Raw genomic sequence first — 22,338 nt, forward strand, 5'->3', positions numbered from 1 at the left:
TCCGGGCCATCTATCTTTATCCTTCGTCGAGTTCGTCAAATTTATTTGTGTTCGTTTGTGTTCGTGAACCGTTCGCGAACACATTCATTTCCTTAATGAACGAACACGAACATAAAATCTCGTTCAGTAAGTGTTCATGAACCGTTCGTGAACACATTTATTTCCTTAACGAAGGAACACGAACAAGGCCTTGTTCGTGTTCGTTCGGTTCGTTTACAGCCCTATATATAAACAAGCTAAACACACACACTCACACACTCAAACTCACACACACAGCCGCACTCTTTCTCTCCCTACAAATTTCGGCGACCGGACTCCGGCCGGCGGAGCCGGCGACGATGACGGCGGCGGTACGGCGGACGACGGAGGTGGCGAAGTTCCGGCGAGGATTTTCACGGCGGACTTGGGTGTAACCCCCCTAAATCGACCCTCCTGAGTTCGATTCCGGTGTCGGTTCCGTCATCGGAGCACCGGAAGTGACGATTTCACCTTTGGCAGCCGCGAGTTTGAGTCTCCTTCTCTGGTGACGTCTGAAATCAACCATCTTCTTCATCTACTTTTCTGTTAGTTCTTTCTGGAATCCACCATTTTTGGCTCGTTGCGTGATTTTCAAGTACGACTGATAGTGGTGGTTAGTGGAGACGAAGATGGGGCTGTGGTGGTGTTCCGACAGCGGAAGCGTCGCTCGCGGCGGCGGCGGTTCAGTCCTGATTCAGGTTCGGGTTCCGGCCGACGTGAATGAACTCCGGTGGACATCAGTCCGGTTTGTTTCCATTCAGATATAATCTCGGTTCGTTGTTCGGTTCTGGTCTCACAACATAGACGGTTCGGGTCAGAATCTGTTTCAGGTTTTGTTTGGTAAGTTTCGATTCAGTTTCATTTCAGTTTTGTTTCGGTTTTGGGTTTGCATTTATTTCTGGGTTGATTCGAATCCCGACTTCGTTTCAGGTTTCGTTCGATTCCGGTCACTGACGACAGCCGGAGCCGCATCTTCGGGAATGGTGTTGGCGGGGATGGTGTCGGCAGTGGTGTCGTTTCAGTCTCAACTCGGGTTAACTCAGTTCAGTTTTGAGGAGTGATTTAGCGTTCAGGTCAAAACAGGTCAAACAGTCAACGTGGGTTTCGGGATCTGTCCCGTTTCTGTTTCGGGTCAAACTTGGTCAACCTTCGGTCAAGCAGGGTCAACTAGTCAAACACGAGGTTGGGTAAGATCTTAACGATGCTATGTATTTTTTATTATTATTTATTAATTGATATTTAGATTAACTTACCATTTTAATCGTAGAACATTAAATTATCCGAACTTGTAAACTTATTGCGTTTATAAAACTTGTGTAAACTCATACTTTTTCGTTGATTGTTGAATTTTGACAAAGTTATCGACAACTAGTATTGTTGGGATCGTTCAAAAACAGAGGAAACTCTGCCCGATTTTCGATAAAAATATATATGTACTTTTTAGGCTAATCGCTAATGAAAACGTATCGAAGTTCAAATGATTTTTATAACAATAAATATAAACATATATTTATTTTGACAACACTTCTATAATACTATTGATGGATTTAATTTAGAGTTAATACATAATCTATGTAAAATATATATATGAATACATATCAACTAGTTATGCTCTATTTCCAATTCCAATCCTCCGTCAAAATTCCGATTTCTCTTACACCTCCGTTTGCCCATATAGGGTGGCTTCGGTGTTCCATCCTCCTAATCTCCGACATTCGTCAACACTTGGATAATCGGAAGACTTAGCAATATAGTGAGTATACTCGCAACCCCCTTTTTATGTTTACCACTTTTTTGGGGTGTAACATGTTACCTTATTAAAACACACTTAAACATATTCTTTATGCAATGCACGAAAACAATCCTTATACATGAATACTATGTTATGATACTTGATGCTTATACGTGGACCATACTTATGTGATATGTTTTAGTCATTAGCTTTCACGAGCCTCCATTTGACATGTATAGCGGTATAGGAGTAACGCACCGCCCGTAGACTAGTGGTCATGTTGAATTATATTATTTTTGCGTAAACAAAGGGTTGACTAGAATTATTGCATGCCATGTTAGGTTGATCTTGTATAAACTAAGTTGCCATGTGGATTCGTTTTTAAACTTTTATACTTATACTTATTCTTAAACTTGTATACTCGCCTTTGCTTTTGCATTGAATTGTATTTTAAACATGTTACAGGTTGATGATTGATGATGCTAAGAAACGGATTAGCAAAGATGCCTAGATACTCACTTAGACGTTTAGGTTTAAAGTATTGTATCAATTTTGTTATGTTATGTTGAACAATGTTGTTATTCGAATATCTTGTAATGTTTTGACAATTTATTTATGAAATGAAATCGGTTGATTAAATATTGTCACAACTAGTGTTATGAAGTCTCTTACAATCTTGAACAAGTCCCACTCCGATGATTCCGCCATTGGTTGGGGGTGTGACAACAACACCCACATCCACCACCACCATCATCCATCATCCACCTTAGAGTGTGTGTAGTAGTCTCAGGATCCAAGATTGATAGTAAGAGTTCTTGTCAATCAAAGGCCATGTTTGGCTAAGTCTCTTACATCACTTGGTGAAGACAAGTATTTAATGTAATACTTTTGATTTTTAATCTTTTCGCACTTTTTATTTGGTTTTGTATTAATGACTTTAATAACTAGTTTCTTATGTTGAAGGTGAAACTTCTTTATCATTTGTCCGTGGTGTCTTGGCATTACTTTACTGTCTATATAAAGTAAAAGATTTTCACCATTCATATCTCTACGGTCTATATAGAGATATGTTGGCTACCTGGTCGGGGGTTAAGGGAATGGTTTAGTAAGGTTCTTGCCTTGTTCAGTGTATAGATCCTGCAAGGACCTGAGTCAAGCTTACTAGGATCTCCTTCAATACCCACTGGTATTGGATGGCGGGGGTGCGAATAGCTTGATCCACTCATATGTAAACTACTATTAATATATTAACCCGACTACTTGGGATTGTATCCCTGCTGACTCAAACCACTTAGCCGAGGGTAACATCACCTTCAAAAGAGGGGCCTACCACATTACGCATTAATAACTTAATTAATTATTTTCCAATATTCTAACCCTTTGGGATGGTATCCTTGGTGACTCAAACAACTGGGTTGAGGGTAACATCACCTTCAAAAGAGGGGCCTACTACTATAACTAAGATAATCTCTTAAAAAGTGCAAAAGTGCGGAAATCATCAAAGGTTACATTAAAGGCAAGTCGGATCCAAGTGATTCATCTTGTCTATCTGTTTTTCTTTTATTTTTATTTTTTCAGCATTTTAGTTTTTATTTTTCATGTTTAAAACCTTTTCTAAAAATTTTGATTTGATTAGACGTTGAGGATAAACCGGTACTAAAAGCTCTTGTCTCCTTAGACGACCTCGGTATCTTACCAACGCTATACTATGCTCACGATAGGTGCACTTGCCCATGTGTGTGTTTAGTGTTAGTAGAATATCGTGTTTTATAAATTTAAAACTTGACTAATGTGTTAAAAAGGGCTTAAAATATCAATAAAAACATATTACACCCAACACACACCAGCAGTCATCCGATCGAACGCATCCACCGCCTTACTCTCCCTCTTGCACTATAAATATCCGTTGTCACATCACTATTCACTTATGTGACAGCCTCGTCCAACCCAGAAGCTCCCAACTCGTTCTAAGGCACTTTCCCTTTGATTTCACGCGATTCTTGTAAGTTTTCTCCATTAATCTTGTACTTCTATCATCATTACACAATTCCCCACCATTCCTTCCATCAAAATCACTGATTTCCTTCACGAAATCACTCGAGTTGGACTCTTGAAGGTGACATCATCACGGGTTGCTTATGTAATCGGTGAGTGACGTCATCTCATCGGGAATGGTGCAGATCCACCTGTATTCTACACATTTAAACACGAATCTTTGCAAAACCTTAATATTTTCTCAAGGGAAATTCATACTTCTCAACTTTTCTTCAAACCTTCTTAACTTCTTACTCAGCTCGGTGGAATCTGGATCCAAAATAGACCTAGGACTTGTTCCTAAGTCTGGAATCGGCTCGATAACAAATTCCCACCAGAGAGATGAACGATCAACGGGTCATACATGAAACGCCTGTCACACCCCAACCGATGGCGGAAACATCGGGATGAGACGAAAACGAGATTGCAATATACTTCATAACACTATTTGTGACAAGTATTTAAATAATAATTTTCCATTTCATTTCTAAAGAGTCGATTACAAAAATTTGAAATAAGTACAACATGAGTAACGAAATATGATACAAAAGAATACAAATTTAAAGTGTGTATCTAAGCATCCTACTAGATTCCATGCATCACCAATATCATCGCTAAACCTGCAACATGTTTTAAAAGTGTAGTTCAATACAAAAAGTATTGGCGAACATACAAGTTTGGTGCGTAATATTTAAGTATAAAAAATGATAAGGAACAATCCACATGGCAAACCTAGTTATCAAGATTAACGTATTAAACTGGCATGCGATTTACAAGTCAACCCTCTGTTTACGCAAGTATGAATGAAATTTAACATGACCACTAGTCTACGGGCGGTGCGTTACTCCTATAGCGCTATACATGTTAAATGGAGGCTCGTACGAAGCTAATGACAAGTTCATCACATAAGTATTGTCCAGAGAACACGAATCAAGCATAACAAATAGTAAGCATGTATTGGATTGTTTGTTTGTACATTTACATAAGAATACGTATATTAAGTGTGTTTTGCATATAAAAACATATTACACCCAAAAGTGTGAAAACGGTAAAATGGGTCAAGTATACTCACATTAGTTGCGTATAAGAATCACTTGAATTATCACACGAGTAAAGATTGAAGTTATCCAAGAGAACGAGCAAAGCGATTATCCTAGATATTTATAATAACACATCATCAATTAATTCGGTTTTATATTATATAATTAGATCGTTAATTAATTTGGAATAACACTTATTCTTATAAAAAGAATTAAAATACATCATTAATTAAATGACTAGCTATTTGGATTTTTTTTATAATTAACCCCTAAAGTTATAAAAGAATGATTTATTAAGCATTAAAGTTATAATAAAATTTTAAGGTTTCTGTTGAAACATAAAGGAAAATTAGTTAATATTTAAGAGTATTACATAAAACAGAAAAATAAATTTGCATTTAAAAGTATTAAATAAAACAGGATGTGCTTGAAGTCGTTCAAATAATTAAACTAAAATAGACCTAAATTTAGACTCAATTAATAATAATCTAGACTCTCTAACTTGACTAAACTACTCACTGGTAAGTGAACCGGTCGACTCTAGCAAAGAAAAGCAAGTCCGGATGTCGAACCCACAAGGACTCTAATTAATCACGTTAACGACTTTATTTAGACTTGACACTGACACGACTTAACTATTGTTGTTTTAAGGGGGGGGGGTTGCTAAAATCCTAAAATTGAAATTAAAATAAAATTAGACTATGAAACGAACAAGAACTAAGGTTTAATTCAAATGAGATTAACAACTACCTAGGCTCGAATCCAGTTTAACTAGGAATGGATTTCTAACGGTACTATTGTGATACAGAATCGGGATTGTAAAGTACTAAAACCTAAGGTATTTCAAGCTAAGACTTCCCGACCCTTCTCAGGAAGAAACCTAGGAAACCCTACAAGGCTGTTGTGAACACCGATTGTTAGACTTCCTCTCAGTCCTCTAATGACTCTAAAAGTGCCATAATACGACTATCTACCTCTCAGCGCGACAGTCTAAGGCAATCCTAGATTCTAACTTGGTTTAATAGATACAGGTGCAATTAGGGAACTAAGATTGATTTCTCTCAAAACCTATCTTAGCTATATATCACACCGAGACCTAATAACTAACTCGAGCCTCTCAGCGACAAGTTAAGCAGAATACTTAATTCTAATTGTATTTTAGTTACTGTTTCTAAGGCTATCGGCCGATTTACCCAAGGATCACCTGAACCCGCAAGATACGAATAATCAACATAAATTCATTATGTGAAAGACATCCACCAAAATTTATGTGAAATAGCAAATAATCAACAATCAAAATTAAATATGCACACACACCAAATTAAAGGTTCTAGAATTATTTACTTTCAAATATCAATCCATAACCAAACAATAGAAAACCATTAAAAATCCAAACTTCATTAAACTATCATCTAACCTAGGTAGTAACGAAGGTTTTAGCCTGAAAACATGATGTCTAAAATAAACAAAACAAGTTCAAAACAAGAATTCATCATCAAAGTATCGAAACAAGAAAATAACGAAAACCGGGAGATAAGACCCGAACAATCTTCTTTCCTACGTTCCGAGCTTCAACCGGATGATTCCCGCAAGCCAAAATACTCCGAAAAGCGTAAAATCAGCTCTGAAAATCGCCTAGGGTTTCTTGAATTCGTAACTTCTCCTTAATGAATGATTATCTCTTGATTATATACCAAAACCCTAATTTTTACGAATCATGGTCGTCAGACATACCCGTCGCGTCGCGCGACGGGTGAGAGCAATTGTGGTGGCGCGACGCCACCATTTAAAATTCCCTAATTTCTTGTTTATTTGCTGGCGCTACGCGAATGTATGAGCATATAGATGTGGCGTGACGCCACAGCTCTTTTACCACAGAATGTTGCTTAGAAATCCCAGCTTTAACTTCTCAAAAACTTCAAAAATAATTCTAACTCTTTTAAGCTTGTTCCAGGACTTAGTGTTTCAGCATTGTAGCTCGTTTTCACTCCATTTTCAGCAACATTATGTACCAAAACCTGGAAAACGCAATTTAATCAATAGCACACAATTCTAACTAAAACGGAACTAAAAATAATGAGAAATAATACAAACTTTACACGAATAAAAGATGTATTTCGAAATACATCAAACATCATGTTCATTTTACAAAGAAAAAAAAAACTACTCGCAGAACCCGTAAGTACAAGCCACATCCTTGGTTGGGAGTTTTATTGAAATGGTAGCTCATAATATAGTATCATCATCTTCAAGAAAAATAATCAAAACTACATAACTGTTATGTTTTGATTCAGTTTGTATAAGAACATAAGTCTACTCCTCCATGACAAACCAAAGAGTTCATACTTACTAGTTAATAACTAACAGCTCATGTGACAAACCATTTTTAATTATATATTTGACTTCGATTAACATTATAGTAGTTATGATGTAAGAAGCGATAATGAAAACAAAATAAACTGAATTAAAGAAAGCAAAGTATACCGAAACAAAAGAAACTGAAACGTTGAATTGCGGGTTTCCGGCGACGTCTTCTTTTTCGCAGCTCCGGCGGCTACGCCGCCGTCGGTCACCACCACATCATCCATTATCATCGTCATCGGCATCTAACACCATCCGCATCATCTAACATCCTTAATCTCGTCCTCTACCATCATTGTCGGAAAAGAAACGAGGCGGAGGTTGCCGGTTCTGCTTCGGGTCGTCGGACCAGGAGAACGAGAGGGAGAGGAAGGAAGGGGGTGCGGGTTGTCGAAAAAGGGTACGGCCGGTTAACCGGCGGTGGCAGCCGGCCGGTGAGGCCACCGATCAGTCATCGAGAGGGTGCTTGACTTGTGTTATGTATGAGTGTGCTATAGATGAGCTTTTGTGTGTATGTGTGTCCTTGGATTAGCAGACATTAAAAGAGTAAAGGAGGGAACATTATGCGAGGTGGGTGAGCATGTCGAATGTGATTTTAGAATGGTGAACGAGTTCGGTTTTTTTTATAGCCTCCAACTGCCTCGGGAATTAAGGAAATGAAGGTTCATGTTTGGAAATTGAAAACAGGGAAGTTGTGTAATCATGTTTGATTTCGAAAGGTCAAGAGGTTTCAAAGTGTTAGTACATACATCTGTCGACTTCGTCTTGTATCGAGTCTTAGATTAGATTGTATAGATCAGGGCTCGTAGATCGAGAAAATAGGAAAGTTTGTGAGTTTTAGAAGCTGATTTCGCTCCAACTGTTAATTCCACTTGAAATGTCAGTGGACACTTTCGAGCGGAATCACAAGTTTCTAATTCCGCTCCAAATGGTTCATGAACGTCTCGAGCGGAATCAAGGACACTATATATAGTCAGCCTGGAGCGAAATCATAGATATAGTTCTTGAATTCCATACCGAAGTGCTGCCGGTGTGAAGACTGATTGTATCTGCTGTTAAATCAATATAATCAGTGTTTAAAGTGAATTGCTAGCTGTATCTAAGTCTATTTCTTGTTTTCCGCACCTGAAACAGATCAGAACCTCTCTGAACGACTCGTTCGGGTCAATCGCACGATCCTACAATTGGTATCAGAGCTCAGGAGGAGGAGTTCTGCAGTTTACAGCTGTTTTTTATTGCATTTTCTATCTTCTACACCTTCTTTCATCAGTTCAGGAAAATTTAACGGTCAAAACCAGATCAAGTTTTCACAGACTGTGCAAAAATACATATAGACAAACCCTTGAAAGTTTCATAGTAAAATTCAGACTAAAAATGACAGAAATGGACCCTCGAAGTGATTCCGCTCGAACGGATGTTTTCTGATTCCGCCTGAAATACTGATTTTGGTGGACTAATTCCGCTCGAAATTGAGGTTCCGCTCCAACTTAGTGTTGATTCCGCTTCAAACTTTCTGTTGATTTCGCTCGAGTGTACCAAATCACAGATTCTGCTTGAGAATTCCTGATAATTCCGCTCCAGAGGATCATTATTGGTATTCCGCTTGAAGTTTATTTGAGATTCCTCTCCAGAGTGCAAGTTTGGGATTCCGCTTGAAACTGACCTTTGCTATTTCGCTTGAATTGGTTATCTACTATTCCGCTCGAAAGTTACTGTTTTTGAAAAACGTGATACGAAATCATGAGTGAAGAGTTCTACAACGCGTTCGCTTCATCCCCGACTACTCCGGCTTCCATTGCTCAGAACATGAACTTAGAAAACGAGACCGGAACGTTACAAAAGCCCCCGAAACTGATGAGTATAGAAGAGTACTACGGGTGGAAAGACAGATTCGAAAATTGGGTTCAGGCAAACCAATTGAGGTCATGGGAGTGCATTATGAAGAAATATGTGCTACCACGTACAGATTTGCAGGTTATCAAAGAACTATCAGAATTCAGTGACAAAGAGCGAGATATGTACAAAGCTGAAAAGATGATGATCGGTCTGCTTCAGCAAGCCATCAAAGAAGACATCTTCATACTGCTTCAACATGACAAAACTTCAAAATCAATCTGGGATGCTCTTCGTATCAAGTTTGAGGGAAGTGAGCACATGATTAAAAGCAAGAAGGCATTGCTTAAGAAAGAGTTTGATTTGTTCACAAGTTTACCAAGTGAAGATACAAAGAAGCTGATTGAAAGATACTGCCACTTGGTGCGATCCATGTCGATGCTTAGTATAACAAAAGATCGTGAAGAGTGGGTAGACAAGTTAGCGGATGCTTTACCGCAAAAGGAATGGGGTACCTACTTATGATTCTAAAGAACACTGGGGTTTATGATGGGTTGACTATTTCTCAATTCATCGAGAAGATTGAGGGTCAGGATTTGGAACAGCAGAAGATCGCGAGGATGAACAGTCCAAGTGGTCAACAGGATGTAAAAATGTACTACAAAGGTAGTGTTCCAGAAGCTGAAAGAAGCCCAAAGATCCAAACTGCATTTAGTGCTGGGGATTCAACGGAAAAAGTTGATCAGAGTTCAACTAAAAGCAGTAGTTTTTCTTCTTATCCAAGTGTTAATCTGAAAGATTCAACTACAAGCTTTCATTCTCAGAGCACGAAAACTGGAAATGGTTATGTGATCTAGTGCAACATTGCTTTGAACCTTCCAGACGGCCAAAGTTTTTCTGAAGAAGTTGCAAAAGATCACATGGCTTTACTCGGTTCTGTGTTGTTATCTTATGAAGGTTTAGTTGCTGGAAGGATCGGGAATCCTATGCTCACAAAGGAGGATTACGATCAGATAGACGCCAAAGAGATGGAACTAATGGACATCAAATGGTGTTTAGCTAGTGTTCTTAGAAGAGCCGAAAAGTTCAAACTGATTACTGGGATAAATGACTTTCTTGATGCACATGTTTCTACTTTAGGTTTTGATAAATCTAAAGTTACTTGTTTTCGATGCAGGGAGAAAGGTCATTTCAAGAGAGAGTGCAAGAACAGGGAAGCCAGTGATGTGAAGAATCCATTCGGAAAAGATGACTATTACCGGAAAGCCATTTATCAGCAAGTTGGTCAGCAACAACAGCAAGAACCGCAGGTGGCTCATGGAAGAAAAGTGATCGAGGATTCAAAAAGAGCATGTCTGGTGGATTTTAACTGGAACAAATACATATCACCCGAAAGCAAAGTTTGTTTAGTCAATCAGGATGATGAAAGATTACCTGAAGGCTTTAGATGGGATATGTTTGTAGATGAAAAAGGAGAATTCAAAGCTTTTATTGCTAAAATTGTGAAAGAACCATATATGTTTGCCACATGGATGAAATCTATTGGTGAAACTGTGAAGAATGTGGAGGAAGAATCTGTTGAATCTGATGAAAGCTCACAGAGTGCAGATGAGAATTCACAAAGTGATGCGAGTTCAGAAAAGGAAGTTGTTTTTGATCAAACACCATCAGATTCTGGTTCTTCAGATGATATGTCTGAAAAATCAATCGAGTTTGATCAGTCACCAACTGATGATAGTAGTGACGATGAAGAAGAAAAACATATTAATATTGCTAAATCTCATCTCTCTCCTGAAAGTTTTCATTTTTATTTTGCAGATCGCTTGGAGAAGCTGAAAGAGATACAAGCTGCAAAAGAACAAAAGAAAATGAAGACTGAAAGTGTTGCTAAAAAAGATGAGATTGTTCAAAATGAAGAAGTTGAAAGTGTTGCTAAAGTTTCTGAAACTGAGAAGGTAAATGAAATAGAAAAGGTGGTTGAAGTGGTGAAAACAGTTGAAGTAGAAAAGATTGTGGAAGTCATCAAGCCTTGTTCAAAGTGTTTAGAAGCTTGCAAAGAATGCGCAGCAAAAGACGAGAAGCTGGCAGAGTATGAGAAGAAGAAAGAGCAACTACTGTTCAATCTCAACTACGTCAAGGAATCTTATGACGTTTTGAACCGAACTGTAACTGGTCTTCAAAAGACTAACTCTGAAAGAGAAAATGCTTTGACAATGATGAATACAACGATGATGACAAAGCAGAAAGCTATTAACTTCTACATCGAAGAGAGTGCTAAATGGAAGCAAGAGTTGGAGACCGAGAAAATTGAAAATGAGAGAATCAGACGCTTGTTACAAAGCTATTCTAGTTCTGATTATCTTATTGATCGAATTTATCCAACTGTTGCAGGTTTTGAAGCTTTTCAAGATGACAAGCCAAAGAAGAAGGATACTGGTAAGAAACCAACTGTTAGCTATAACAAGTGTCCGCCTCCGATCTGGGAAGGATATTGTGACAACCCGTACTCTAGACTTATCTTGTGCAACGTTATATGCTCACGTGAACTATGTTACTTGAACGAATACATGATATGTTATGTGTTACACGGTTGTGTGATTTCGTGATTATATTGAATGTTGCATGTTACGTGATTTAATGTGATTGCATATGTTATTACTTGAACGATTAGTGAAACATTTATAAGAACCCACTCGGTCCATATGGTTGGACTCGAGACCATGAGGAAACCCAAGTGGGGGTTTCGGCCCACTTCCCTTCACACGCATATATACACACATTACCTCTAGGGTTTTAGTTTTACACAACTTAGCAATCAAGAACACACACAAACTCTCCCTCTCTTCTTCGCAAACCGAAGGCAGCCAAGGACTTTCCCCCATCGGAGATCATTGTCCACGGATCAATCCTACTCTCCTTTCAATCGGTTAGTGGTTTGTGTTTTCTTGGTTGAATGATGTATGTTGTATGCTTTCGGATTGATTGGTTGTGATGATATTATGTGATAACTAGGGTTCTTGCTGTGATTATTAATGAAGGTTCTTGATGTCATAGTATTCATACAATTCGGTTTGCATGATGTTAATCGGACACTATGTTCCTGTTATTGTTTTGATGCGTATATGATTAATCGGTCCAAGTATATGTTAGCCGGCTAGGTTGCATGCTAGTTCAATAATATGATTCATGTTTCGGTTTAGGTCTGTTTGATGATCTGATTACGTGTTCTTGAGGCTGTCATGAATATGTTAATGATGCTAATTTGAAGATGCTATGAAACTGTTATTTTCGGTATTTGATCTGTTTCCGAAACTGCTGAATATGTTTGCTGAAATCACGGATTAGTTGTTATTGTTATTTAAGGAATTCAGGAAAAGCTGTTACACGCATGGTTGCGACTCAGATTGCGAGTCGGGAACCCACAGTCTCGACTCGAGACCACAACGACATCAGCCGCAATCATGGTTGCGAGTCCCGTTGCGACTCGTAACCGGACCATGATGAACCGAGACCAGCCATTGCGACTCGCAACCTACTGTTGCGACTCGTAATCTCCTGATGTGACTCGTAACCCGGTTGCGACTCGAGATCCCCGTTGCGACTCGAGACCGGCTATTACACATACACTGTTTTGGGCCTACTTTGCCACGGGCCCAATCGTACGACTGTTATGCTATTGGACTGCTTACCTGTTGGGCCGACATGCTAGTTGGGTGAATACTATTGGGCCGGGTTATGGTTGGGACGAATACTTAGATTGTTTATCGATACGTGTACGTGTTTACCATGAATCCTTGTATGCTTGCAACGTGGTAACTTATGTGATACATACGTGCGATACTTGAACCGAACCTGACTTACATAATAAACCATGATAGGACGTGGTTGATCATTTACTTGCTACCTGTACTCTTTGTGTATCTGCCGAGCAATCCAAGGTGAGTTCACACAGCCAAGGCATGGGGTTCCCAGGGTGGGAATGGGATTGAATAAACTATACGTACATACTTAGTTAACAGAACATAATGATATGAGTCCTCAGGGTGAGGGTGGTGAATGATAAGATACGGCTAGACTAGTATACCAATTGAACTGATCTTCGCATACACGCCAGGGGTTGGCCGCGATATTATGACTGATCTTCGCACACATGCCTTGGAAAGGTCGCGAACTATATACTAAAACTTCGCACACATGCCAGGGTGGCCGCGATACAAATATACATAGTCTAGAATACTTGAGAACTTTCTTTAATCTTCGCATACATGCCGAAATGGCCCGCGATACGAACCGATACTATACATGAGCAATGAACGAACTAATACGATGCATGATTAGATAAACGAACGCAATGTTTGCTATACTATGCTATTACTGAACTTACTTTCTGTGAACTCGCTCAACTAGTTGTTGACTCGCTGCTGCATGCCTTGCAGGACCTTAGGTACATTATGGAGCTTGCACAAGGAGGAGCAGGTCGTTGTGGGCAAAGGGTCGTGAATGATATTTCAACACTTATGATAAATCATGCATGCTATTGTTTGGGTTACTTAAAATGCTTCCGCTATACTTAACTACTTTATACGTTCAATATGATTGGTGGTTAGGATCCTGGTCAGTCATGCCTCCAAGCGGTGATACTCCGCGTGTGGATTTTGGGGGTGTGACAGATTGGTATCAGAGCCATTGGTTATAGAGAACTAGGTTTTAATGTGGGAAAACGTTTTATTAAAACCAGACTATAACCAGAACAGTGCTCTCAACGATCCACAACGACGCTTCGCTCCACGTGCAAGACTCGACATCTTAGGTAATAAGGTTTATGTTTATTGCCTGTTTGCTAGAACTGCTTAGAACTTTGCTCGCATTACGTTTAGATACACATGCATTGATTACATGAGAACACCTATATGCCCATACTTTTCTGTCATCGCCCTACTCGCGAGCCACTCTTATTTACATTACTTTTACTATGAAGATCATGTCTGGACGAATCAACATGACTCAAGCCCAGCTAGAGGCTCTCGTTCAAGCTCAAGTTGCTGCGGCAGTTGCAGCAGCTCAAGCAGGTCAACACGCGCAGCAGCCTGTCTGCACTTTCAAGAATTTCATGGACTGTCGTCCAAACTCTTTCAGCGGCACAGAAGGAGCGGTTGGACTCCTCCACTGGTTCGAGAAGCTAGAATCAGTATTCGAGATGTGCGAGTGCCCTGAGGCTCGCAAGGTCAAGTTTGCCACCGGCACCTTGGAGGGAATAGCACTAACTTGGTGGAACGCCCAAGTTCAAATCTTAGGGTTGGCAGCTGCTAACGCCACCCCATGGAACGATTTTAAGGAACTCATCAAGAGGGAGTATTGCACGCGTGAAGACATTCACAAGCTGGAAGACGAGCTGTATAATCTGAAAATGATTGGGTCAGAGATCGAAGCATATACGAAACGGTCAAACGAGCTGGCAGTTCTGTGCCCTACTATGGTGGACCCTCCATACAAGCGCATTGAGTTGTATCTCAAGGGTTTGGCGCCAGAGATTCAGAGCCACGTGACGTCGGCTAACCTCGAAAACATTCAGGAAATTCAACGCCTCGCTCATCGCATCACTGATCAGGCAGTGGATCAGAATAAACTGCCAAAGCGTGTCAACGCTACTGCTACAGTCACTTCAGCTGCTACTTCTGCTACACCCAGCGACAACAAACGGAAATGGGATGGGGATTCCGAACAGTCTCAAGCACAGCAGCGCAGAACGAACGACTACCAGAACCCGGGTCAGCAATCATCTGGCAGTCAGGAGCAGGGTGGATACAGGGGAGTACACCCACTATGTAACAAGTGTAACAAACACCACAGTGGAAGGTGTCGCAAGGAACGTTGCCAGAGATGTCTCAAGATAGGGCATGAAGCCAAAGATTGCAGGAGCTCACGACCTGCAAACCAGAATCAGCAACTTCCACCACCAGTTCCTCAGAACCCACAGCAGCAGCAGCCACAGCGTGGAAATCGGGGATGTTTCCAGTGTGGAGCAGAAGGTCATTACAAGCGCGATTGCCCACAGTTGAACCAGAATCAGAACAACAACAATAACCAGGGCAATGGGAACAACAACAACAACAATGGCAACGAGGCAAGGGGTCGAGCTTTCATGCTAGGACAAGGAGACGCTGTTTGAACTTATAACTCGTTTTGGGATTTCCTATATTATGTCTCTGTTACTCAAACAAAGTTTGGTTTGAACATGAATCGTACTGGGTTTTATAGACTATTTTAATTACTATACTTTATGTTTGATATGATGGATGGCTTGATATTATTTGAACGCTCCTGCCGTATTTAAGGACCTTATGAATAGGGTGTGCAGACCCTACCTAGACAAGTTCGTCATAGTATTCGTGAAGTCCACTTCTTAGGCCACGTAGTGAACAAGGATGGGATCCGTGTCGATCCATCCAAGGTAGACTCAACCAGAAACTGGCCTGCACCACGTACTACAGACGGTTTACCAGGGATTTCTCGAAGATTGCTCAGCCACTTACGCTACTGACACAGAAGGGTGTCACCTATTGCTGGGAGAGCCCCAGGAGACTGCTTTTCAGCGCGACAAGGTTATCGCTTTCGCTACACGTCAACTTAAGATTCATGAACGCAACTACACGACGCACGATTTAGAGCTGGGAGCTGTTGTTTTTGCGCTTAAGATATGGCGACACTACCTGTACGGTACCAGGTGCACCATTTACACCGATCACAGGAGTCTCGAGCATATTCTTAAGCAGGAGGACTTGAACCATGCGTCAACGGCGATGGGTTGAACTACTTCGCGACTGTGAATGCGCCATCAAGTACCATCCAGGCAAGCCAATGTTGTGGCTGATGCCCTCAGTCGAAAGGACACCTTACCAAAGCGCGTGCGAGCGCTACAGCTTACGATTCAGTCTAGCCTTCCAGCACAGATACGAAATGCTCAGGTAGAAGCATTGAAGCCCGAAAACGTCAAGGCTGAAGCCTTACGCGGCTCACGACAGCAAATGGAACAGAAGGCAGACGGCGCTTACTATGTAACGGGCCGGATTTGGGTCCCACTTTATGGCGGTCTACGCGAACTTGTGATGGATGAAGCTCACAAGTCATACCACTCAGTACATCCAGGGTCGGATAGAACGTACTAAGACATCAGCACTACTTATTGGTGGCCTAGTAGGAAGGCCCACATTGCTACATACGTCGGAAAATGCTTGACCTGAGTGAGAGTCAAGGTTGAATACCAGAAACTAACAGGGCCTACTTCAGCAGCTTAAGATACCTCAGTGGAAATGGGAAGAAATTTCCATGGATTTCGTTACAGGCCTACCTCGATCCCAGCATGGGAACGATACCATATGGGTGATCGTGGATCGACTCACCAAGTCTGCACACTTCCTACCGATTAAGGAAACGGACAAGTTCTCCAACTCTCGCAGATGCCTATCTTAAAGAAGATTGTTTCGAGGCACGGGGTGCCCACGTCCATCAATTCGGATCGCGATGCACGATTCACGTCAGAACTTTGGCAAGCAAGGCACAAACCATTCGACTCACGATTAAACATGAGCACAATAGCATACAAGCCGCACCATTCGAGGCATTGTACGGGCGTAGATGTCGGTCACCTCTCTGTTGGGTAGAGGTGGGGGATAGTCAGATCACGGGTCCAGAGATTGTAATGGACGCCACAGAAAAGATTGCACAGATACGACAACGCACGGCGGCAGCACGCGACCGTCAGAAAGCCTACGCGGGCAAGCGTAGAAAGCCATTGGAATTTCAGGTCGGGGACCATTCGAGATCATAGAACGTACAGGCAGGGTAGCCTATAGATTGAACCTATCAGCTGAACTCGGGGCAGTTCACAATGTCTTTCATGTATCGAACTACCGACGAGCGGTTACAGTTCGTCGAGGAACCAGTAGAAATCACGGACCGGGAGGTGAAGGTCCTCAAACACAAGAGAATCCCTCTTGTTCGAGTTCGTTGGAACTCCAAACGTGGCCCAGAGTACACCTGGGAACGCAAAGACAGGATGACAGAAAAGTACCCCCAGTTATTCGAAACCAATGCTACCACTACTGAGGTTGAAGCTACTACTTCGGAATTTCGGGACGAAATTCCAGATCAACGGGGGGAGGATGTGACACCCCAGGAAAAACCAGTGAACGATTGAACTTACCTAGCTTCCTCAGTGAGTGCATACCAAATTTCGGGACGAAATTTCCAATTAGTTGGGGATAATGTGACAACCCGTACTCTAGACTTATCTTGTGCAACGTTATATGCTCACGTGAACTATGTTACTTGAACGAATACATGATATGTTATGTGTTACACGGTTGTGTGATTTCGTGATTATATTGAATGTTGCATGTTACGTGATTTAATGTGATTGCATATGTTATTACTTGAACGATTAGTGAAACATTTATAAGAACCCACTCGGTCCATATGGTTGGACTCGAGACCATGAGGAAACCCAAGTGGGGGTTTCGGCCCACTTCCCTTCACACGCATATATACACACATTACCTCTAGGGTTTTAGTTTTACACAACTTAGCAATCAAGAACACACACAAACTCTCCCTCTCTTCTTCGCAAACCGAAGGCAGCCAAGGACTTTCCCCCATCGGAGATCATTGTCCACGGATCAATCCTACTCTCCTTTCAATCGGTTAGTGGTTTGTGTTTTCTTGGTTGAATGATGTATGTTGTATGCTTTCGGATTGATTGGTTGTGATGATATTATGTGATAACTAGGGTTCTTGCTGTGATTATTAATGAAGGTTCTTGATGTCATAGTATTCATACAATTCGGTTTGCATGATGTTAATCGGACACTATGTTCCTGTTATTGTTTTGATGCGTATATGATTAATCGGTCCAAGTATATGTTAGCCGGCTAGGTTGCATGCTAGTTCAATAATATGATTCATGTTTCGGTTTAGGTCTGTTTGATGATCTGATTACGTGTTCTTGAGGCTGTCATGAATATGTTAATGATGCTAATTTGAAGATGCTATGAAACTGTTATTTTCGGTATTTGATCTGTTTCCGAAACTGCTGAATATGTTTGCTGAAATCACGGATTAGTTGTTATTGTTATTTAAGGAATTCAGGAAAAGCTGTTACACGCATGGTTGCGACTCAGATTGCGAGTCGGGAACCCACAGTCTCGACTCGAGACCACAACGACATCAGCCGCAATCATGGTTGCGAGTCCCGTTGCGACTCGTAACCGGACCATGATGAACCGAGACCAGCCATTGCGACTCGCAACCTACTGTTGCGACTCGTAATCTCCTGATGTGACTCGTAACCCGGTTGCGACTCGAGATCCCCGTTGCGACTCGAGACCGGCTATTACACATACACTGTTTTGGGCCTACTTTGCCACGGGCCCAATCGTACGACTGTTATGCTATTGGACTGCTTACCTGTTGGGCTGACATGCTAGTTGGGTGAATACTATTGGGCCGGGTTATGGTTGGGACGAATACTTAGATTGTTTATCGATACGTGTACGTGTTTACCATGAATCCTTGTATGCTTGCAACGTGGTAACTTATGTGATACATACGTGCGATACTTGAACCGAACCTGACTTACATAATAAACCATGATAGGACGTGGTTGATCATTTACTTGCTACCTGTACTCTTTGTGTATCTGCCGAGCAATCCAAGGTGAGTTCACACAGCCAAGGCATGGGGTTCCCAGGGTGGGAATGGGATTGAATAAACTATACGTACATACTTAGTTAACAGAACATAATGATATGAGTCCTCAGGGTGAGGGTGGTGAATGATAAGATACGGCTAGACTAGTATACCAATTGAACTGATCTTCGCATACACGCCAGGGGTTGGCCGCGATATTATGACTGATCTTCGCACACATGCCTTGGAAAGGTCGCGAACTATATACTAAAACTTCGCACACATGCCAGGGTGGCCGCGATACAAATATACATAGTCTAGAATACTTGAGAACTTTCTTTAATCTTCGCATACATGCCGAAATGGCCCGCGATACGAACCGATACTATACATGAGCAATGAACGAACTAATACGATGCATGATTAGATAAACGAACGCAATGTTTGCTATACTATGCTATTACTGAACTTACTTTCTGTGAACTCGCTCAACTAGTTGTTGACTCGCTGCTGCATGCCTTGCAGGACCTTAGGTACATTATGGAGCTTGCACAAGGAGGAGCAGGTCGTTGTGGGCAAAGGGTCGTGAATGATATTTCAACACTTATGATAAATCATGCATGCTATTGTTTGGGTTACTTAAAATGCTTCCGCTATACTTAACTACTTTATACGTTCAATATGATTGGTGGTTAGGATCCTGGTCAGTCATGCCTCCAAGCGGTGATACTCCGCGTGTGGATTTTGGGGGTGTGACAGATATTCTCCCAGAAAACCAAATGAAGAGCAAGTCGAAAAAGCAGTCAATATAAAGTTAAAAACCGATACAACTGATGAATTACCAGAAAATATTGACGTCACTTTCACATCATCTGACACTGATCGTGAGTCTGAGTTAATAAAAAAGGTGGTCGATCAGGTGTTGGATACTGATGAGGAGTCCGAGTCAAAGTCTGAGTCTGGAGGGTCAAATTCGTCAGTCAACAGTCCAAAATCGTCGGTTAAACGGGTTTATAGCAAAGAGTTTCTGTTAGAAAAATCAAACTTAAATGATGAAACATTCGAAGTAGCATATACTTTGAATGATTCTGACAAGCTATATTCTGACAAAGAGTTTCCAATAAGAAGTGTTCGTTTTGAAATGATCAAAAAGGTTTTCAAAATGACAGAAATTAATATGTCTGAAATAAAAGATTTAAATATTACTGGAAAACCTAAAAAAATACACTTCAAGAGTTCAACAACGATTAAACAAGAAAAAGGTTTACAATTCTGGTTCTGGTTTTCAAAAGAAACCAAACCATAATGGTAGCTACAAAAAGAAAGGTTTAGGATTTACTCCACCAGAAAATTATAAAAATGAGAAAAATTCTAAAACAAAAACAGAATTTGTTTCAGGTGGAAGTGCTGAGGATGAACAGAAGAAACCATTCTGGAAACAATCTAACTAGGAGTTTCTTGCTGAAAAGAAAAGAAATGGCACTGGAGTGTTTCATCCGAAAGAAACTCGAACCTGTTTCAAATGCAATGAAGCTGGTCACATTGCATGGAACTGTCCGAAAGATATTACATCTAAACAGGGAGTTTCTAAAAAACTAAAAGAAAAAGTTGTTGATGCTGAACCACCAATCAAAAAATTAAAATTTTTGAAAACTCAACTTATGAGGTTGGTGAATGTTCTAAAAAGAATTTTTACAAAAGAAAAGCAAAGAACAACCAAGTGTGGGTTGTCAAGAAGGTTGATGAGAAAGTCGGCGATGAATCTGGTTCCACAAACTTCAAGAGTTCAACAACGATTAAACAAGAAAAAGGTTTACAATTCTGGTTCTGGTTTTCAAAAGAAACCAAACCATAATGGTAGCTACAAAAAGAAAGGTTTAGAATTTACTCCACCAGAAAATTATAAAAATGAGAAAAATTCTAAAACAAAAACAGAATTTGTTTCGGGTGGAAGTGCTGAGGATGAACAGAAGAAACCATTCTGGAAACAATCTAACCAGGAGTTTCTTGCTGAAAAGAAAAGAAATGACACTGGAGTGTTTCATCCGAAAGAAACTCGAACCTGTTTCAAATGCAATGAAGCTGGTCACATTGCATGGAACTGTCCGAAAGATATTACATCTAAACAGGGAGTTTCTAAAAAACTAAAAGAAAAAGTTGTTGATGCTGAACCACCAATCGAAAAATTTAAAATTTTTGAAAACTCAACTTATGAGGTTGGTGAATGTTCTAAAAAGAATTTTTACAAAAGAAAAGCAAAGAACAACCAAGTGTGGGTTGTCAAGAAGGTTGATGAGAAAATCGGCGATGAATCTGGTTCCACAAAGCCAGAAGAGCCACAGGTTGAGGTAAAAGAAACACCTTCAGTAGATGATGATGAGTTTCCATCACTGAAGTTTGAAAAAGTTAAACAGCAAGTTGGTAAAGTTGAAATTTCAGATCAGTTTTATTCTAAGAAAACAGAGTTTGATGTCGAGAAAACATTCAATGGGAATGCTAAGAAAATTTTTGGAAAAAATGCTTGATAAGAAAGTAAAAGGGGTTAAAGATTTTTATGCAATGAAAAAGGCAACTTTTAACCTGACTGAGCAAGAGCTAAAAGAGTTGACAACACCCAAGGTTGGTCAGACTTGGGTGGAAATTCTTTTCCCGTGAAACATCTGACTCTTCTGGAGATCCCAATTTTGTAATCGTGGATCAGGAATCGGCATCATTCTTGTTAAATGATTTTTGTGAAAGATTTGAAAATTGTTGGAATGTTTACAGGATAAAGGAATACGCCGGAGCTTCCAGGTTGGTAAGTGCGAAGCAGGAATCGGCATTTTGATTGGTAAAATGAATTGTGTAGAGGTTTATTCCTACATATGGTTAATTGTTGTGGATATTCTTACAAGTGGTACAAAGGATTCGTCAAGGTCATTGAGTTGAACTTGATGAAATCTTTATACAAGTGATTGATGAACAATATGATGAACCATGCCCCTAACTTACAAGTGAACCTACAAGTGGTTATAACAAACTTAAGTGTTTTGAAATCTTAATGAGAAAATAATTTGTTGAAAGGGTTCTGATTGTTTATGCCAAGTGAATGGCAATTTGATGCGATTCGATATCAGTTGTCACTATTTCTGTACAGTTTGTTTTCAATTTTCTTTAAGTGGGTCAAGAGCATAGTTTGTTTTCAAATTTCCTTTAAATGTGTTTGCATTTTAGGGGGAGTAGAAAATTTCAGAAAATCCAAAAACATTAGAAAATTTGAAAAAGCCAAAAACATGATAAAATTCAAAAATGAGTTTTGTTGTGAAATGGAGGAAATGATAGTACATCAGTGGACTGTCACAACATGCTAAAGAAATGGAAAGTTAAAATGTGATAAACAATCTCACTGTGGATGTGCCAGTAGGTTTTTGCACATTTAGTAGATTGTGATGAGATATAAAACTAAATTTCAAACTTGCTTATTTTGTGGGAAACAAAACTTGGATATATGGGTAACCCCCGAAATCTTGTTTGAAAGGTCCCTCTTTCTGAGATACTAGGTCTTTATGTTCACTGATATCTGGGGTATTATCCCGGGACTTCTGCTGTATGGAAATACTGACCTAGTCCCCGTATAATACTTTCCGCAAATGCTTG

At 40.3% G+C, this 22,338-nt stretch overlaps 1 long non-coding RNA gene across 1 annotated transcript; it reads left to right on the forward strand.

Moving 5' to 3' along the window:
* The first annotated feature begins 254 nt into the window (after positions 1-254).
* Positions 255-1,775, forward strand: LOC110923492. The gene is made up of 3 exons (XR_002584116.2): positions 255-858; positions 949-1,205; positions 1,697-1,775. It is a non-coding gene; the product is annotated as an uncharacterized LOC110923492 (long non-coding RNA).
* The last annotated feature ends 20,563 nt before the right edge of the window (positions 1,776-22,338 follow it).

This window comes from Helianthus annuus, chromosome 11 (assembly GCF_002127325.2).
Source record: "Helianthus annuus cultivar XRQ/B chromosome 11, HanXRQr2.0-SUNRISE, whole genome shotgun sequence".
NCBI lineage: Eukaryota > Viridiplantae > Streptophyta > Magnoliopsida > Asterales > Asteraceae > Helianthus > Helianthus annuus.